At 40.3% G+C, this 20,226-nt stretch overlaps 1 pseudogene; it reads right to left on the bottom strand.

The window, feature by feature from the left end:
- Window positions 1-5,087: 5,087 nt before the first annotated feature.
- Window positions 5,088-20,226, bottom strand: part of LOC141594836 (uncharacterized) — a 138,479-nt pseudogene continuing 123,340 nt past the window's right edge.

Below are 20,226 nucleotides of genomic sequence, written 5' to 3'. Positions count from 1 at the left end.
CTTGATCAAGAGCGGTTTTTCCCATGAAGAACCCGCGTTGCCCAATGCTGAAAATGATTTCTATATTTTGGATGAGGACTTTCTATCGTATTTCCAGAGTGTATGCGGGGATGTCAAGATCAGACAGGGAAGAATCACTCGATCGAGTGACTTATAATGGTCGATCGAGTGAATTTCCGAAAGACCGATCCTCGATCGAGTAATATCTCTTCTCGATCGAGTGAAGTGCAGAAGGATAGTTCTCGATCGAGTGATTTTGTTACTCGATCGAGTGAGATACGGGAGGAAAGTGGTCGATCGAGTGATTATTCTGCTCGATCGACTGAATTGGCCATTGGGAGCTTTAATTCGTCACTTGGGTTCATATTGGATGACGAGTTTGACGATGATGAAGGTTACGGTGAACCTCCCTTATTCACGCGGGAGGATACACTTGAAGCTGCGATTTACGGGATGGATTCCACCGAGGAGGTTGATGAAGAAGCGGTTGAGACGGTAATTGCTCCTAGCACGGATGAGGTAATCCATTCCTTTGTCAGTGACTCCGTCGTTGAGAGCGACCAACCCGAGGTAGTAAGCGATAATTTCATTATTGTTTGTTTTAAAAGTATATTGCCTCGTTTAATTTGTGCTCCTTCTTTTAATGCTACACCCTCTCATATGTGGACGCATAATTTAACGAATTTTCACCGTCCTTATCATTTCAAGTTTGCTAATCTGAATCGGGACCCTTATATATTGACAATTGCTCCCGCGCTCCTATATTTTGTGGATAAATTTAGGAGCGCTCATAGGAAATTTGTCCGGCTTAAAAAGTTAAACATTTTTATTTCCTATTTTGCTATTCCACTTTGGTGCTACTTATGCTGTTGTGTAGCACATGCGCAGCTATTTGATAGGTTGCTGCGCGCTTTGAGCTGTTTTGATAGTGATTAGTTTGAGTGGCTCGAAGAAAAGAAGGTCGAGCTGGGACCTGACTGAAGCTAGCGCTATCCGGGAGGCAACCCGGCGATTTTATTTTGCTTTTTATTTTATTTCAGTTGTAATAAATGGTTTTTACACCATAGACTATCTCAGTATGCTTGTTTTTGTCAGTTGCGGGCTGTTTTCATTGCGTTTGCAGGAATTACATTGAGGATTACTCGATCGAGTGGTTTTTCTACTCGATCGAGCACTGTAGCTGATGGATTCACTCGATCGAGTGATTAACCCACTCGATCGACCACCTGCAAGATGAAAACTACTCGATCGACTGGTATCTTCCTCGATCGAGCAGTTTTTGAGCGCCCATGTTACTCGATCAACCACTATTCCTCTTGATCGAGTGTTATTGACTTGGATTAGCTTCCTGAGACGATTTCCTGGACCTTTAGCAACCTCCCATTTCATGGTCGGTTTGGGGAGGTCCCCTTATTCGCACTATCTTGTGAGTTTTCCGCATTTACTCTCTTTCTCTTTCAGTTTGCATTTCCTTTCCATGTTTTGGTACAATGGGGGCATTGTACGGTTTGGTTTGGGGAGGTTATGCATCCATATCTGTGTCTGCATATTGTTTTATCTGCATTTCAGTTATCACGTTTACTTTTCTGTTTGCATTGTTATTTATTTCATAAAAATTCAAAAAATTCCATAAAAATTGAAAAAATTGTTAAAATTCAAAAAAATTCACGTTTATTTTAGCATATAGGTTGAGTCGGAACGGTAGATTTCCATGATGATATTGCTCTATAACTGTCTTTTTGCTTAAGCCTTGCATTGAACTGTTATCTTTTAGCATTGTCTTATCGCATAATCTACGAGTTAATGTTTAATTTAGCTGAACGAATAGACTTGACCTGAAATTTTGGCAACCTACTTATAATTTCTAAGATTTAGAGCCTTATAAACTGGTGTCATTTGTGACCAGTTTCATGTAGGATTGTGAGTAGTTACTCCTTGCATAACATGTATCATTAATTTGCACATATATGAAATTCAATTGCTTTTTGCCGTCATACATTCGGGTTAGTGGTTGGTGTCACATGCAGGGAGGTGCTTACATTTCCCTTTTCTTTCGTTTTTACCCATAAACTCCACATTAGCCAAATTTGCCTGTTGACCCTCAGCTACATCCAAATTTAGCCTGCCTTGTCAAGCTAGTTTAGTATATGTTTTGCGGTATATATTTCATTGTATCAAATTTTGGCGCGTATTCTGTTGATTTGGAGTTGGTAATTTAAGAAGAAAGGGAGGATGAGAAAAAAAAAGAAATGAAAAAGAAAAATAAGACGTGAAATTGAAAAAAGTTGAAAAAAGTATCGAAAAAAAATGAAAAACGTGAAGTTGTAGAAAAAGAAAAAGAAAAAGAATGGAAAAAATTATGAAAAGATGTTGTTTGAGACGGTTTATGCTCCTATGTTCTATCTTACATCATTTGAGGAGTATGTTTGGTTCGGTTTGGTGAGATTTTGTGCCAAATGAAGGGCATTGTGCTTAATCCATAATTGAGTTGGAATCGGATGTTGTCATATGGTTCTGTTTAGGTACTAGCTTGATCACCTATACCTCCACATTCCCATAATATGTTTTGCCTTTTCTTACCCATTTCCTCACTTTACCATATTTTTGTAAGCCCTCGGCTGTGACAGGACCTCGTTTGGTTGGAATGTGTGTACGGTAGCTAGAATTGTCTATCATATTAGTTGCATGCATGTTTATGTGGGTCGTAGTTTAGGTGAGCGACTATTTTTCTTTCTCTCTTACATATATATGTTCACCCTTTGCTTCATGAGAGAAAGAGTGACCCGTGAGAGTCCATTGTTAAAGGTCTTGCAAGGTCGACGGTTCAGCTTTATTTATAAACATCTTATAACTCGTTTGCATTTGACTGTCTGCTATAAGTGTTAGTTTGCTTGCATTAAATTGGCTTAAGTGGGCATTTGTAGCTAGCTCTGAGTTATCTTTTTCCGTTCCTTTAGTTGCATTTTAGTTTACTCGGGGACGAGTAAAGGTTTGGTTTGGGGAGATTTGATACGTGCATTTTATATAGTCTTTTTAACCTATTTTATGCACGTATTTCTATGCTTTTATCGTGGTTTTATGCTACGAAATGCCCCGAATATGCTACTTTGGGTTACTTTGTCTTATTTGCAGGAATGAACCCAAAAGTAGTGAAAACAAGCCTAAAACATGTCCCTACGCATGCATTTAGGAGATGAGTTGAGTCGGAGCTTGGAAAGTACTATTTTGAGATGCGCATTGGAGTAAGGAAGTTAGGCGAGCCAAGAGAGCGCTTCAATTTGCTAGTTCCTGCTTGTAAGAGCCATATCTCGAGTTCTACAACAGTTATTAAGGTGATTCTAGTTGGAGGTGAAAGATTATCCTCTTAGCTTTCCAACGCCACCAACCACGCCCTATTTGCCCAAGTAACGAAGAAATGGCAGCCGTATGAAGTTCAGTGCGCGAAGCAGGAATTACGCGCTGAGAAGTGTTCGATCGAGAACTATTTCTATTCGATCGAGAGCCCATTTGCTCGATCGAGAGACACTTCTTCTCGATCGAGTGGTTTTAGGATGAATAAGGGGTTGTTTGGTTGACACTTGAAAAATACAGGAATTGGAAAATCCCATGAATTGCAAAAACATGGTTTGTTTGGTTGCCATATTTTTTGGAAAATGGGGGAATTAGAAGTTCCCAGGAACTTCCAATGCCTACATGATGTAGGAATTGGCTTACCTACTCCCCCATTGGTCATTGGAAGTTCCCATGAAATTTAATTCCAACATGAGCAACCAAACACTTTTGTCAAATTCACCCGAATTGGATGCAGGAATTTAATTCCCATGAAATTGAAGTTCCTAGGAAAATTAGGTTCCTTGATCAACCAAACGACTCCTAAGTATTCGATCGACCAGTTCCTTTTATGCTTTTGCTCGATCGAGTGATTTAGTTACTCGATCGAGTGGATATTGTTGACGGGCTGGGCTTTTTAGTTATATTCCGTCATTAGGTTTAACTTTACTCCTAATTTCTTATAAATAGGAGTAAAGGTTGTCATTTGTAATCACCGAGTGATCACGCTACTTCTCTTCTATCACGTTTACTGTTACTTGTCACTTCCTTATTTCCGGATCTTTTAAATTCAGTAATTCTTTCTTCCTTCTCTCCTTTTAATTTAATGTTTATTATTCTTATTTCCTTTATGCTTATTCCCCTTATTTCCATGTCTAGCTAATTCCCCATAGTATGTTAGGATTAGGGAAGCCGTGGTAGCGATGTTTTAACTGACTTGAATAGGTTAGACTTGCAATAGGAATTGTATTAGGCAATTTAACTGTTATCCGGTCGAATGAATGCATGCAGGAGACCATAAATCTAGTTAACCCCGACCTAGATCGAAAGATTGGAAGGGAAGGCTTGCTTAATTACAATAGGGTATTGCAGTGAGGGCGAAAGTTAAGCTGTTTACGCTCTAGGGCGGTTTAAGGACCGAAAGGTGACGACCATAGCTCTTCTTATCAATAGTTTAATCGCCTCAGTATTCCCAATAGTATAAGATTTGATAGCTGCCACGGTAGACCGACTCCTAGCATACTCCCTTTCCTCTTGCTGTTAATTTCTCTTTTCATTTCCCCCGCTTTAGTCTTTAGTTAGTTCACAATCAATTCAAACCCCCATTTCTGTGACACCCTGACAGACCAAGTTAAACAGATAGATAGCAACTTGGCCTCCCTGTGGAGATCGACCCTACTTGCCGCTGACTTCTGTTAGCAGTAATCTAGGTATTTTATTTTTGGTGTAGAAACGACCGCATCAACTACATCATATCTATTTTATTCGATGCCTCTTGTTTTTTATGGGATTTCATTCAATGCCTTTTAATTATGTGAAATACAACACAAGTTTCGGGTATGTGAAATACTACGTCACTTTACTCTAAATTATCAATAATCAAATTTAGGGAATCAGAGGATCCCCTAGAAGGCTAGAATCATCCATGTTGCACAATACCATAAAAATCTATGTCCCATTCTGTTACTATACTTTCAACTTCCGCTTAGTATTTTACCAAATTGGGGTACCGCGCCCGATAACGCGAGGTGCAACAACTAGTTATGATCTTGAAGAACTCCAAAGGCTCGCTCGACATCTTTTCTTGAACTTTCATGCTTTTTTTTCAAGCAAATTCTCTTAGGATCTTTCAGGTGTGAGAAAAGTTTGACAAATGTAGCCCACTCCGGATATATACCATCTGTAAGATAGTATCCCATATTATACTCATCCTCATTAGCGGTGAATCGAACCTCTGGCGCTCTTCCTTCCAATTTCTCTTTAAATAAATTTGATCAACAAAGTACATTGAGATCATTGCCGAAACCAGCAACACCGAAATACGCATGTATCCCATATCCAAAGATCCAACGAGGCTACAACTTCAAGTATAATTTTGGGATGACCATGATCACCTCGAGTAAATTGCCCTTTCCAAGAACTTGGGCAATTCTTCCATTGTCAATGCATGCAATAAAGACTCCCGAGCATGCCAGGGAATCCATGACACTGCTCGTGCATATGAAGCAAGTGTTAGACATCAGCAGTAGTTGGCCTTCTCATGTACGTATCCCCAAAAAATTCGATAATGGCACGAAAAAATTCTGATAAACATTCTATGGCTGTGGTCTTGCCACTTTTGATGTATTCATCGACCGTGTCGGCAGGAGCTTGGGGACATGGGCCACATGCCGGTCTGCGGGCGCGATGCCGCCTACCGGTCCGTAGACACGGGCCACCTGCACGCCAAGCCAATCTGTGGACATGCAGCGGTCTAGAAAGCCACGCTCGGTGGCGTAAAAATGCTTTCGACCGGATCGCTTTAGATCGGTCGGTTTCGTCTCGGTAAAGGTCTCGAAACGACGCAGAGATGTTCGGAGTCGCCACCAAGCATTTGTGGGATCCTTGGAACCCATTTGTTCACTTTATACCTTGGTCAAACGAAGCACAAAGCAGTGTTTGACATAGGTACTAAAGATAAGGACTCGTCCCCCTTTTAGCATTCTATGCCTAAAATGACTCTCGTGCGCCCTGGATAAGGCCATCCACTATCCAAAGGTTCTGAGTAAAGGGTGAGGGTACGTATTGGGAAGCCCTTTAATCGGACACCCAATCCCACCCGCGTTAGCGGCCTCTACTGATCGATCGTGGTTGTTTAAGTGCAAGAGTTGATAAAACGGTGTAAATGCATGAATTCACATCCAAAAGTCTTAACCTAACATGTGAATATTTCCTAAGTCGGTTGTTTATGCATGTACCAAGAAATTGGTGTCAAAGTTGGATTTAGATTGATTTGCATGTGAGACGGAAATTAAACATCCATTTACCAGATTCGGATTACGATGCTTAACACGATTCCATTGTTTGAAAAAGGGTGTCAAATGACAAAGTGTAAAAACATAAACTTGTCAATCTGATCCGTCATGTATTCGGATTAACCGTAATCGGGATTTTTCTAGACAAGTACCAAAATGAGACAGAACACTTCCAGGCAGCCTCATTGGGGCGCGAGCCTATTGGCGAGGGAAGGGGCTCTCCCCGGGTTTCTGAAACAAGAAAACATATGGCCTTTTGGGGCGCGAGTCAGACGACGACCCAAGGGGCGTCTCCTGGTTGAAAAAAGTTTGTTAAAAAGGTTATTTACAACCGTATTTATGATGAATGATTGCAAATGTTGTTTGCATGACTCCGAATAATTACTATTATGTTAGTAATATTCGTTGTCGGGTTTGCAAGTTTGAAAAGCATAGTAAGATGTGTAAAAGGAAAATGTTTGATTTGAACTAATTATGTTAAGTTCCATTATTTGTAATTAGTCAAGTTTGTCATCGTACTCGGATTAAACCGGCATGGTATAAAGAACCAAGGATGATTATGAATTATGACTAATATATTTACAAATGTAAACAAATGAGAAAAATGGTAAATAAAATAAAAGGGGGTTAAAATACCCTTTAATTTGTAATTAACCAATAATATCATCGAGTCACGGAATAAACCGTCATGGTATAAGGAATCAAGGATAATTTTTGTAATGGTAAAAATATGTTGATCATAAAAATGAATTAAAATAGTAAATAAAATAAAAGGATTTCCTTTAAAATGTAATTAACCAATTAATATCACCGAGTCACGGATTAAACCGTCATGGTATATGGAACCAAGGGTGATTATAATTTATGACTAAAACGTTTGTCATAAAAATGATTTGAAACATTTGAAATGGTAAAAACCGATTACAAATAAGAAATGAAATAAAGAGGAAAGACGAGAACAAACACGTTTGAGTTTGACCCGAGAAACCACAAGAGGCGCGAGCCTCTTTGCATAGCAAAGGGCTTCTATCTCGGGCCAAAACTCGGTTTTGGCTCGTCTAACCTATATTTGAATCGTGTTATGCATTGTTCATACATATAAACTCATAAAAACAGTAGAGACATGAAATAAATGAGATATTTACACCCTCAAACTTACGTATATTGATGTTTGCGAAGTAGACAACTTTAGAGATGGTTTTCTCGTTGTGACTAATCGCGATCAAAGAAGTTTAAAAGAGTGCCTTAAAAAAGGATTTTGTTTTTAAAATGAGTTGAAAATATGTTAATTAAAACATGTTGATTGATGAATTGAGTTAGTCAAATGGGTCGGTCGAATGCACGGCGACGGTACCAAACAAAAAGTGTAAGGCTTGTGTTTACGATCGGTAGGTCGTAAACACGTGTCGATTTTGTGACTTAGGAAGTCGAGTATAGAAGTTTAAGAGAGAGGTGAGGGGGCGGACACTCGCGTGAATATTGTGGTGTGTGAAGGTTGGTATTTATAGAGAAATGTGGGATGGTAGGTCGGTTGAGTTTGCTTAGAGGCTAAGCAGACACCTCCTTTAGGCGCGAACTACCTTGTGACTGAAAGGGGTGTACTGTCCCTTTCAGAAATTTGGATTTTGCATTTGTTCTAACGAATGTTTTGTTGGTTGTGATTTGTGGTCTTTGAGGTTTGCTTAGTATTTTGTTGGTTGTAAGCTTACTCTTGGGTGATATTTGGGGTAGGTATTTTGTGTCCTTGACTCGGGTTTGACCCGTGTGAGTCGGGATTTGAACTTTGAGTCGGTTTTTGGCCCGGTATCGGTTTAGACTCTAAATAGGGTCATTTTAATGGAAATGACATGATAAAGACATTCATGGCATTATTTTAGACATTCGAGATTTGGGTTGACTCGGGTTGACTCAGGTTGGCTCGAGTTGCGGGTTTCTGAGTCGGTTTTGGGTCCGAAGACGGTTTTAACTCTAAATAATATTATTTTGATGCAATGAAGTTAGAAAACTTTTTATGAAATCATTTTTCATATCCAAGTAGTACATTAAACCGCCTCATGTATAGCCAATCCACACACGCATATCAAAAACACGTTATAGTCCGATCATCATCGGGTGGTTTTTGGAAGGTGCAGATACTGAGTATCTATGTGAGGAAATATCCGTATAAAACCCCTTAAAAAAAGGACTATAACGTAATTTATCATGTGATTAATGGTCATAAACGAAAAACAAGAGAAACGATAAAAGAATAAGAATCAACCTCGAGTCCTGTGCAAAACGGCCTAAGAACATAAATCAACGCAGATTTCCTCCTAATCGTTGCACCCAAGATCGTCTGAGACTATGCCCCTTGTGCTAGAAATTGCTTTCTGATTGCCTTGCAATATTGAGAGAGCTTTTGTGAGTTTTCTGATGTGAGATCTAGAATTTCAGAGAAAAAGACTCCAAAACCTTAATTTTTCTTCAACTGAGAAGGATTAGGTCAAAAGGAGAGAAGGACTCTCCTTTTGTTCTATTCGGTCGACCGACCAGTTACCGAGGGAGGGAGTGGGCTTTCCACTTTCTCCTTATTTAACTCGTGGTCCGACTCGTTTTGCTAAATGTATATGACGGGTTTTAATTATAAATCGTCATCCGTTATCGGATATTAAAATATCGACTAGTAACATGAATCAGTCGACATATTAATACTTGTCCGATAATGACAATATTGTATGATTAATTAATTCAATATACATTAATTAGATATAACCGTTTATATTCAATTTACGAATTAACCGCTTAATTCGCCTTAGCCAGTATTATTTAATCCGTATTAAATAATTATCTCAACATCGCGTTTGACTAATTATTAGTCAATAACTCCGACTAACCGCTTAGTCATATTAGGCATCAACATGACTGTATTTTCATACCGTCACATCTCTCAAACGTATCCTATAGGTGTGACTTTTAGGGACCAGTTGATCACCGCCATCTGTATGACAATAACGTCAAACTTATCTAGCAAGCCAACCGTTATTGATAAACGTGGACCAACTGATAATAATACAAAAGTATACCCTTTTGATCCTTTTAGAGATTTATATATCATTGCACTAACTGTGGAGGACACCAGCCCCAACAAGCTCCCACTTGTCCGTACAAGTGTACGTGCAATAACGTTATCCGCACTAACTGGAGGACACCGGCTCCAACAAACTCCCACTTGTCCGTACAAGTGTATGTGCGATAACCGATTCTCATATCCATTTAAAATTTCTCCCACTCAATGTAAAACAATTTGCAGATCCGTACTCGCAAAGGTCGTATTTTACAATCGATCTGTATCAAGAGTGGTTTCCTCGATTAGAGAGTAACTTAATTGATAAAACGAATCCGTATTCGAGCATGGCCATGCATTTCAGTTACAGCTCCTCGAGTGGCCCTGAGAAATATCGAGTACCTGATAAAGGCTGAATATTTCCTTCAACTCGACTCCTGCCGATCTAAGCACAGTATGAAATGACCCAGAAAAAATCTACTTGGCCCCCTGTTACGGATGACCGTGAGAAAGAAACCAAAGTCACCCAAAATCTGCCTTAATCTCAAGAGACAGTCGATAGTCAAAAGAATCGACTCTTAGGATCACCATGGAGGTCCTATCCACGACCTGGCACCGAATGTTATAAAACATTTAGGACTCCACGTCGTTGTCACAATTGTGTCCTACGAGATATCCATATAACTCGCCTCTGTGATTGGTCAGTCAACCGTTTGACTTATGGCTCGTTGAACCCACCATCAACCAACGTCACAAAATAATTGCCGAGTGTATCACTCACGTGGGCAATTAAGGACCAAAATATAATGTTTGTTCAGTTCACTTTGTGGTGTTCAAAATTGTCGTACAACTCCACATGAAAAACAAAATATATATAAATATCAAAACGATGATGTCGTATAGAGTACACGAGAAAATGAATCTAATCCATAAGAGTACTACAACTCAGGAACACGTTTAATTCCCATGGAATTAACATGCCCTTCATGCTTATCTTGTCGTAATGGTTTAGTGAGAGGATCTGCTATATTATCATCTGTAGCAATCTTTTCTATCACTACCTCCTTTTGCTCCATGTAATCTCGGATTAGATGAGCTTTCCGTTGTACATGTCTAGACTTGTTGCTAGACTTAGGCTCCTTAGCCTGGAAGATGACACCTCTATTGTCTCAATAGATGGTGATCGGGTCATTCGAACTAGGCACTACTGATAGTCCTTGTAAGAATTGACGCATCCATATCGCTTCCTTTGCAGCTTCGAAGCGGCATAGACTCGGACTCGATCGTAGAATCTGCTTTGTAACACTTTGTTTGGAACTCTTCCAGTGATCAAGTACGCCATTAAGAGTAAAAACGAATCCAGACTGAGATTTTGAGTCATCTCGATCTGTTTGGAAGCTAGCATCTGCTTAACCGGTTGCGCATAGCTTTTGATCGCCTCCATAAGTCAATGCCCAATCTTTAGTCCTCCGTAGGTACTTAAGAATGTTCTTGACAGCCATCCAATGTGATTCACCTGGATGCTGTTGGAATCGACTTGTCATACTCAATGCATATGCCACGTCCGGACGTGTGCATATCATGGCATACATGATTGATCCTATAGCCGAAGCATAAGGAATCCGGGTCATGCGCTCTATCTCTTCCGGTGTCTCTGGTGCCTGAGACTTGCTCAAATGCACCCCTGGAGCCATAGGAAGAAACCCCTTTTTGGAGTTAGTCATGCTGAATCTCTCTAGAATCTTGTCTATATAAGACTCCTGACTGAGAGATAACATCCGACGTGATCTATCTCGATAGATACGGATGCCCAAAATTCTTTGTGCCTCACCCAGATCTTTCATCTGGAAATGGTTCTTCAACCATACTTTTACCGAAGTTAAGAGAGGTATGTCATTCCCAATCAGGAGTATGTCATCAACATACAATATTAGGAAGACAATCTTGCTCCCACTCGACTTGATATATAGACATGGTTCCTCGACCGATCGAGTAAATACATTCTCTTTTATCACTTGGTCGAAACGATGATTCCAACTCCGAGAAGCTTGCTTAAGTCCATAAATGGAACGCTTAAGCTTGCACACTTTATTAGGATGTTCAGGATCGATGAAACCTTCGGGTTGTACCATGTACAACTCTTCCTCCAAATAACCGTTTAAGAAGGAGGTTTTCACATCCATCTGCCAAATTTCATAGTCATGAAAAGCGGCAATCGCTAAGATAATCCGAATGGAACGCAGCATGACTACGGGTGCAAAAATTTCATCGTAGTGCAAACCTGGCACTTGGGTGAAACCTTTAGCAACTAGTCGTGCTTTATAGATATCTTGTTGACCTTCCACAAAATGCTTTATCTTGTAAAGCCATTTGCATTGAAGGGGACGAACCTTAGCAGGTAAGTCAACAAGATCCCATACGTTGTTCTCATACATGGAGTCCATCTCGGATTGCATGGCCTCAAGCCATAGCTTTGAGTCGGAACTAGTCATGGCACCTTTATAGGTTGCGGGTTCACTACTCGTTAAGAGCAGAATGTCATCTATGTCATGATCCTCGACCATACCAATGTATCCGTCCGGAGGAATAGAGACTCTACCCGACCTCGTGGGTTCCTCAGGAATACTAACCGCAGCCGGGATTGAAGGAACTGGTTCCTCCAATGGTTGCTCGGCATTTGGTTCTGGAATCTCCGACAGTTCGAAGGTTCTATTACTCCTCGCGTTCTCGAGAAACTCCTTCTCTAAGAATGTCGCACTAGCCGCAACAAAAACACGTTGTTCGGTTGGCGAATAGAAGTAATGACCAAATGTTCCTTTAGGATAACCTATAAAGTACGTCTTGACCGATCGCGGGCCGAGCTTATCCTCGTGTCTCCACTTGACATAAGCCTCGCAGCCCCAAACCCGTATAAAGGACAAGTTAGGGACCGTTCCCTTCCATAGTTCATATGGAGTCTTGTCAACAGTTTTAGACGGACTTGGTTAAGTATTAGAGCAAATGACAGAAGAGCATAACCCCACAATGAATCGGGCAATACGGTGTGACTCATCATGGATCGAACCATATCAAGTAGTGTTCGATTTCTCCGTTCGGACACACCATTCAACTGAGGTGTTCCAGGTGGAGTTAACTGTAAGACAATCCCACAGTCCTTAAGGTGTTGATCAAACTCATTTGAAAGATACTCGCCACCACGATCTGATCGTAGTGTTTTAATCTTTCTACCCGATTGGTTACAGACCCGATTCTCGTATTCTTTGAATTTCTCAAAGGACTCGCTTTTATGCTTCATTAAGTAGACATAGCCATATCTACTTAAATCGTCCGTGAAAGTGATGAAATACCTATAGCCTTCTCGTGCGGTGATTGACATAGGTCCACACACATCCGTATGTATGAGTCCTAATAGGTCAGCAGCGCGCATTCCAACACCTTTGAAGGAAATTCGAGTCATCTTACCAATGAGACATGATTCACACGTGCCAAATGATTCAAAATCAAAGGCCGAGATAGCTCCATTCTGTATGAGCTGTTTAACGCGCTTCTCATTAATGTGTCCCATACGGCAGTGCCATAGATAAGTTTGATCTTTGTCACCAACCTTTAACTTCTTATTCATTACGTGCAATATTTCGGTGGTCGATCTAAAACATAAATTCCATTCATGGAGACTGCCTTGCCATAAATCATATCGTGTAACGAGAAAATACAGCTATTATTCTCTATTACAAATGAAAAACCAAGTTTGTCAAGTGCAGAAACTGAAATAATGTTTTTAGATAAACTAGGTACATAATAGCAGTTATATAAAAATAACTCAAATCCGCTAGGAAGCTGGATCACATATGTTCCCCTCGAGACGGCAGCCACTCGTGCTCCATTCCCGACACGCAGTCCACCTCACCCTTTACGAGGGGTTCGATGTTTGAGCCCCGCACATGATTGCATAGATGAGAACCACAACCAATATCTAGTACCCAAGTTCCGTAACTTGCGTGGTTAATCTCAATCATATGAATAAAAGAAGAAGAAGAAGAAGACATACCAACGGGAGTAACGCGACCGCTTTTATGTCCTCACTGTATACAGAGACATGTACGCCTCAATGCCCGTCTTGTGGCAATGATGGCATTCCATGTTACCCTCCTTGCTCTTTGTCGCGCCTAGTGAGGTGCTCGACTCACCGTGCCCACTCTTACCTGATCCCAACTTCTTAAACTTGACACCTCTCGCTAGGTCCACCTGAGCTTTTCCCTTACCCTTGCCCTTGTTTGACACAACGAGAACATCCTGTTTGGGCTCCCACTAAACTTCATGTCCTTCTCGGTGCCGCACGAGAAGGGAGTGTAGTGAATGAGGACTTTTCTTCAAATCATTCATATAGTAATTGGCTCTAAAGAGCGCAAAACCATCGTGGAGTGAATGAAGCATGCGGTGAATCACGATGTTCTCACTGATCTTACAATCAAGTGCCTCCAGTTTCTCGACATTCTCAATCATGCTGAGAATGTGTGGGCTAACCGGCTGGCCCTTCTGGAGTTTCGCCTCAAAGAAGCGACAGGTATGCTCATAGGTCACGATTCTCGGTGCTTTCGAGAATTCCTTAGTGAGCGTGGTGAAAATCTTGTTTGCATCTTGGGCTATGAAGCGTTTCTGCAAATTGGATTCCATTGCAAAAATGAGTACGTTCTTTATCGCACCCGCTTCCATGGCGAAATCGCTATACGTGGCGATCTCGTTAGCTCTAGCCGTGGGGCCTGGGTTTGGCGGGATGGGCTCTATCAGATATTTGAGCTTCCCGTCAGCAATGGCAGCATTCCGTAATGCCGCCTCCCGGTCCGCGAAGTTTGATCCATCATTCTTCGATCGAGTAGACCGATTCATCCGATTCATGAAGATCCGAAGCCCGGACTCACGGTCCAATGTGGCACTTGGCATTGGGTCGTCATGCGGCCAGCCATTTTGTTATTAGCAGTTCAAATGATCGTGTTCTACACTGAAAAAGAAGGAAAAACAAAACGTAATAAGCAACTCATCGAGGTGATTTAAGTCTATTTAAAATTCATTTTAACGTGTAGACTCATTGCACTTGTATAATCGATCTACCTCAAGAATTATACAAATGATCCCAAGACTCAATTTCCGTAAATTGATAAGCCAACTGTTTGGCTAGTTCTACCGTTAGAACTCTTGGTCGATAGATTTCCGTAAATCCTATCTTTAGTCCACCATAATCACAGGATCGTACGAGTGACCATAGTGTTGAGATAAAATAGGTCAATCAGTTCCAACTTACCCGACGTAGAAGGGGTCATATTATGCCTACCGACGAAGAAGGGATTCATTGGAGTTTGACCTATAAAGACTATTCTCAATTTTTGGTTATACGAGGAAGATCCCATCAACTTAGTTTTAATTCATTTTAAGTGAACGAAAATCTAGCATTACGTGAATGAATTAACTTAGGTGATGGCTTATAAGGACCGTGTGACATCTGTATGTCATAGAAAACTAACGCGTAACCTCTATATGAGTCAGTTTTCATGCAAAAATTAGGTGGTTTGGTTTTAGGCGGAATATGATGCAAACTATTGTTACGATGGAAAACATAAAAGAATGCAAAACGTAAATAAAAGTCCTAGTGTGGCCTATCCTAGCAAAATGAACATAATACAACTTTGGAATCCACCGTTGGACCCGAGAAGCTTGTCTTGATGTTCCATCTTGGTCCATGCAGCGGGAGTGAGCATCCGATCTCCATCTTTGGTCTTCTCAAAATTACAATTTAAAATTTACAAAATATAAACCTATTTACATTCTAAAAAAAAACTGTAATTACAAGGAAAAATCCAAAACGGAGATGCGAGATCTCAAAATACAACCAAGACCGTGTTCCATCATTACGGTAACACGTTCTACTAAGGCCACACTAAGTTACAACCGTTTGTAAAATTAAATACGTAATAAAAACATTCAAAAGTAACGATAAATAAAAGATGCATCAACTAAAACAAAATTTATTCGTGACATAATTCCGTAATTATGTTAAATTTATCCAAACCACCTTTTAACGATTAAAATTATGTGACAAAACCGCTTTTATCAACTTAATTTTTAATCCATTACAAACCGTTACTTTAAACCGCTTTAAAATAACTAAATGGTACGTGTGTGAACCGTTTCACAATCAAGCGAGTGTACAAAATCCGTATAATGTACATTTTATGGCCAAAAGAAAAATTAAAACACCGAAAAATAATTTTTCAGCGCAGCCAAAACACATTTCCTCGATCGAGACACTAAAGTTCTCGATCGAAGAACAAAAATGCTCGATCGATTGATACTGCCAGTCGATCGAGTGGTTTGCCAAACAGAAAGTGCTCGATCGACTGAACTCGTGGTCGATCGAGGACTTTTATTAGCAAACGCTTATTCGATCGAAATGCGAGGACTTCTCGATCGAACAGTTAGGGTTTTAAAAATGGTCGATCAAGTACTGCGAGTACTCAATCGAGTAAAACAACACAGAATAGCTCTCGATCGAGTAGTATTACGCTCGACCGAGAACAAAACAATTCTGAAACATTAAAACCCTCGTGAAATCGATTTGACAAAACAAAACCAATTGTAATTTTGACCTAATCCGTATAAAATTAAATCTACAATTGACAAAACCTTAACATATTGCTATAATAACCGTTTATAATAACAATGTGCAAAAACAAATCAAAAACAAAACCAATCGATCGAGACACTAAAGTCCTCGATCGACTGATCAGACGTGAACAACATGTCACGGTTTTCAAGGCAAAATTATCGATTCAAATCGTTTTATGAAAATCACGATGAAAAATTTACGTGGCCTCGCTCTGATACCACTTGTGAGAAAATATCCGTATAAAACCCCTTAAAAAAAAGGACTATAACGTAATTTATCATGTGATTAATGGTCATAAACGAAAAACAAGAGAAACGATAAAAGAATAAGAATCAACCTCGAGTCCTGTGCAAAACGGCCTAAGAACAGAAATCAACGCAGATTTCCTCCTAATCGTTGCACCCAAGATCGTCTGAGACTATGCCCCTTGTGCTAGAAATTGCTCTCTGATTGCCTTGCAATATTGAGAGAGCTTTTGTGAGTTTTCTGATGTGAGATCTAGAATTTCAGAGAAAAAGACTCCAAAACCTTAATTTTTCTTCAACTGAGAAGGATTAGGTCAAAAGGAGAGAAGGACTCTCCTTTTGTTCTATTCGGTCGACCGACCAGTTACCGAGGGAGGGAGTGGGCTTTCCACTTTCTCCTTATTTAACTCGTGGTCCGACTCGTTTTGCTAAATGTATATGACGGGTTTTAATTATAAATCGTCATCCGTTATCGGATATTAAAATATCGACTAGTAACATGAATCAGTCGACATATTAATACTTGTCCGATAATGACAATATTGTATGATTAATTAATTCAATATACATTAATTAGATATAACCGTTTATATTCAATTTACGAATTAACCGCTTAATTCGCCTTAGCCAGTATTATTTAATCCTTATTAAATAATTATCTCAACATCGCGTTTGACTAATTATTAGTCAATAACTCCGACTAACCGCTTAGTCATATTAGGCATCAACATGACTGTATTTTCATACCGTCACATCTCTCAAACGTATCCTATAGGTGTGACTTTTAGGGACCAGTTGATCACCGCCATCTGTATGACAATAACGTCAAACTTATCTAGCAAGCCAACCGTTATTGATAAACGTGGACCAACTGATAATAATACAAAAGTATACCCTTTTGATCCTTTTAGAGATTTATATATCATTGCACTAACTGTGGAGGACACCAGCCCCAACAAGCTCCCACTTGTCCGTACAAGTGTACGTGTAATAACGTTATCCGCACTAACTGGAGGACACCGGCTCCAACAATCTACAGAGCCCCCACTTTGACTGAGGCTTGGACAGGGCAAAACTGAAAGTATGGCCTCCAGGTCAATCGAAGATTACAACCTGAAGACCATTGCGACATGGAGACGACTCAAAAAGGTTTGAGCTAAGAACCTGCCGTCGGGAATGGCGACGTCGAGGCAACTTGGGGATTCGAGTCAAGGACCTGCCGTCGGGAACAGTTTAGAGTCTGCCGACTTCCGATTTAGGTCGTTTAAAGTCCATTAGACTACGTATAAAGGCTCGCCAGCCATCAGAAGGAGTCATACCTGAGGTATCTTCGGGATATGTCCTTGAGTGGTGTCTTGTTTGCTGACAAAGGCTTGCCAGCTGTGTGGAGGAGTCGCACCCGAGGCATCTTCGGGATACGTCCTCGATCTGTATTTTGTCTGCGGACAAAGGCTCGCTAGCTGCTGCGCGTTGTAAGGCTCGCCAGCCATAGGAAGGAGTCATACCTAAGGCATCTTCGGGATATGTCCTTGAGTTGCTTCTTGTGTGCGTGCAAAGGCTCGCCAGCTATGTTGAAGGTGCATGATCGACTGTCGGAAATAGCCTGAAACATCGGGCTTATTTCGAGATATTGTCTGGTAATGATTTCCAACCAGGTTTACGTTGATGGGTTCGGCTAGGGAGCAACTGTAATACCCAGGATAATTAAGGACTCTGTTGACCGACTCTCTGACCAAGAAAGACCCTAGGGAGGAATGGGTGAGAGAATAAGATTGGAACATGTACTATATAGGATTGGTGACTCGACCTAGAAGAGGCTACTCAGCCGAGTATCATCTATACTCGACCCAGTGGAGCCTACTCGGCCGAGTACTCCAGTACTCGACCGAGTATGGCTACTGTTGACGCATTAATATAAAAACGCAAGTTCGCGAGATTCATTTCATTTCTCACTTTCTCAATAGTTTCTCTTTCTCTAACCCTAGCCTACCATTCTCTCCTATCACCCCTACCTTCATACACTCTCATGTACATAGCCTACACCTCCACCATGGGAAGGATGAGATTTGCTTAGGAAGGATGCGTGTGTGGTCGTCGTCCGTGTGATGTGAACATTATTTGCACACATTTAGTCCCCTAATTGAACCTATTTTGCATACTAATATAACATTACATAACCATTTTATCCGTCAAATGCTTCCTATTTTGCTTTCCTAGTACATTTCGTATATTTTGTAGGAAAGAAGACAATTAGGCGGAAATTCCCGTCTCCCATGCATATTTAGAAGCTTTTTGATGATATTGGATGGACTAGTATGAAAAGGAGGCAATAATGATGACCAAGGATGTAGGAATAAAGAGTATATAGAAGGGTCATAGGGTTAAAAGCAAGGATGAAGAGAAAGAAGGCATTACAAGAAGAAATTGCTCGGAACCAAACCAAGAGTTGCACCTTTGCATCTGAAAGTATGCTATATTAAACGGCATCAAAAAATCAATTGATCTAGGCTTTTGAATCACTCTAATAGGAGTCCGGATGAGAAAATGACGTCCGTTTTACAATCCGAGCTCAAATAGAGAAACTGTCCGCCAGGACGAGCGTCCCGAGACCCAATCCGCTCGTCTCCTGCAGGAAGAGCGTCTCCCCTTCAAAGACGCTCGGATTGTTTGACAGACAAGAATGAAGAAGAACACTGCCTTAAGATTCGAGCGTCCCGTGCTTGATCCGCTCGTCTCCCCCTGCTACAGTCCGAGCGTCCCGACCCCCAATCCGCTCGGACTCCTGCCCAGTACAACACGTCTCTTCCTTGTTCCACTCGGGATGCGCATATTTCTGAAAGACTATCAAAAAGGAGACTAGCATCTTTCTTCGAGAGGAGCACTTCCTCAACTCAACAATTAGCATTGTTATTTACTAATCTACCCTTGCTTAACCTAATGATGTACTACTATATATACCCCATTTGTAAGGCTCTCTTAACCAAGTTTCCTTAGATTGAACCAAGTTCCCTTAGATTAGAATCAAGTTTCCTTAGATTAAATCAACTTTCCTTAGATTAGATTAGGAGTAGATTAGAATAGATTATCCTTTAATCTTTCCACAAAATTACACATTAATCTTTCCTTAATTATTGTTCAAGTTTATTATTGAGTAATTCATGTTTATTATTGGGTAATTAGAAGATCATTTGGGTTTATTGGGAGATTGAAAACCTTCCATCAATCATCAAGTACTTCTATTATTCTTTGCATTATTATTTTGGAATCTCCATAGGTATAATTCTCTTAATCCTTGTTTTAATTATTGTTAATCTTTCTTACTTGTTCATCATGTTTTGCCTTGTTAATATGATTGACAACCTTGTTAGCATGTTAAACTTGATAATGAGTGAGTAGTCTCTTAGCTAGAATTAATGGGTAATTAGGGGAAACCAACATGGGGATTGATTCATGCTTAATCTAATATGTTCACATAATTAATTTGCTTGCTTGTTGTGATGTCAACCTATGCACATGTTATGTTTGATGAAATGCTAAGCCTATGAATCCTTGCATTTTTACCCATCTCTTATCTACTCAACTTGACTTGTAAGATATAAACCAACTCGAGTCATGTTAGACCATGCATAGAAGTGTATAGGAGGAAAGTAAGTCGACTTGTAGGTGTTGTACAATCTAATCGATTCGGCTCCGGGACCCAACTCTTCCTATGAACCGTAAGACATAAACCAACTCGGTTCCTTCACAACATTAATTGCTTGCAACTTTGTAAACATGTTTGTATGATCAACACCATAAATCCCCTATGACCCCATGATATCCTAGTACTCTTTAATACTTGTTTACACCTTTATTTACTTTATTGCTTCCATTAGTTTAGAAGACAACTACAAACCCAAACAAATCGTGACACTAGCATAAATTGAGATAGAT

The sequence above is a fragment of the Silene latifolia genome, chromosome 8, assembly GCF_048544455.1.
Source record: "Silene latifolia isolate original U9 population chromosome 8, ASM4854445v1, whole genome shotgun sequence".
In the NCBI taxonomy this organism is placed as follows: Eukaryota; Viridiplantae; Streptophyta; class Magnoliopsida; order Caryophyllales; family Caryophyllaceae; genus Silene; species Silene latifolia.
The sequence above is the reverse complement of the archived record's forward strand: the minus strand, read 5'-3'. Positions and strand labels throughout refer to the sequence as shown.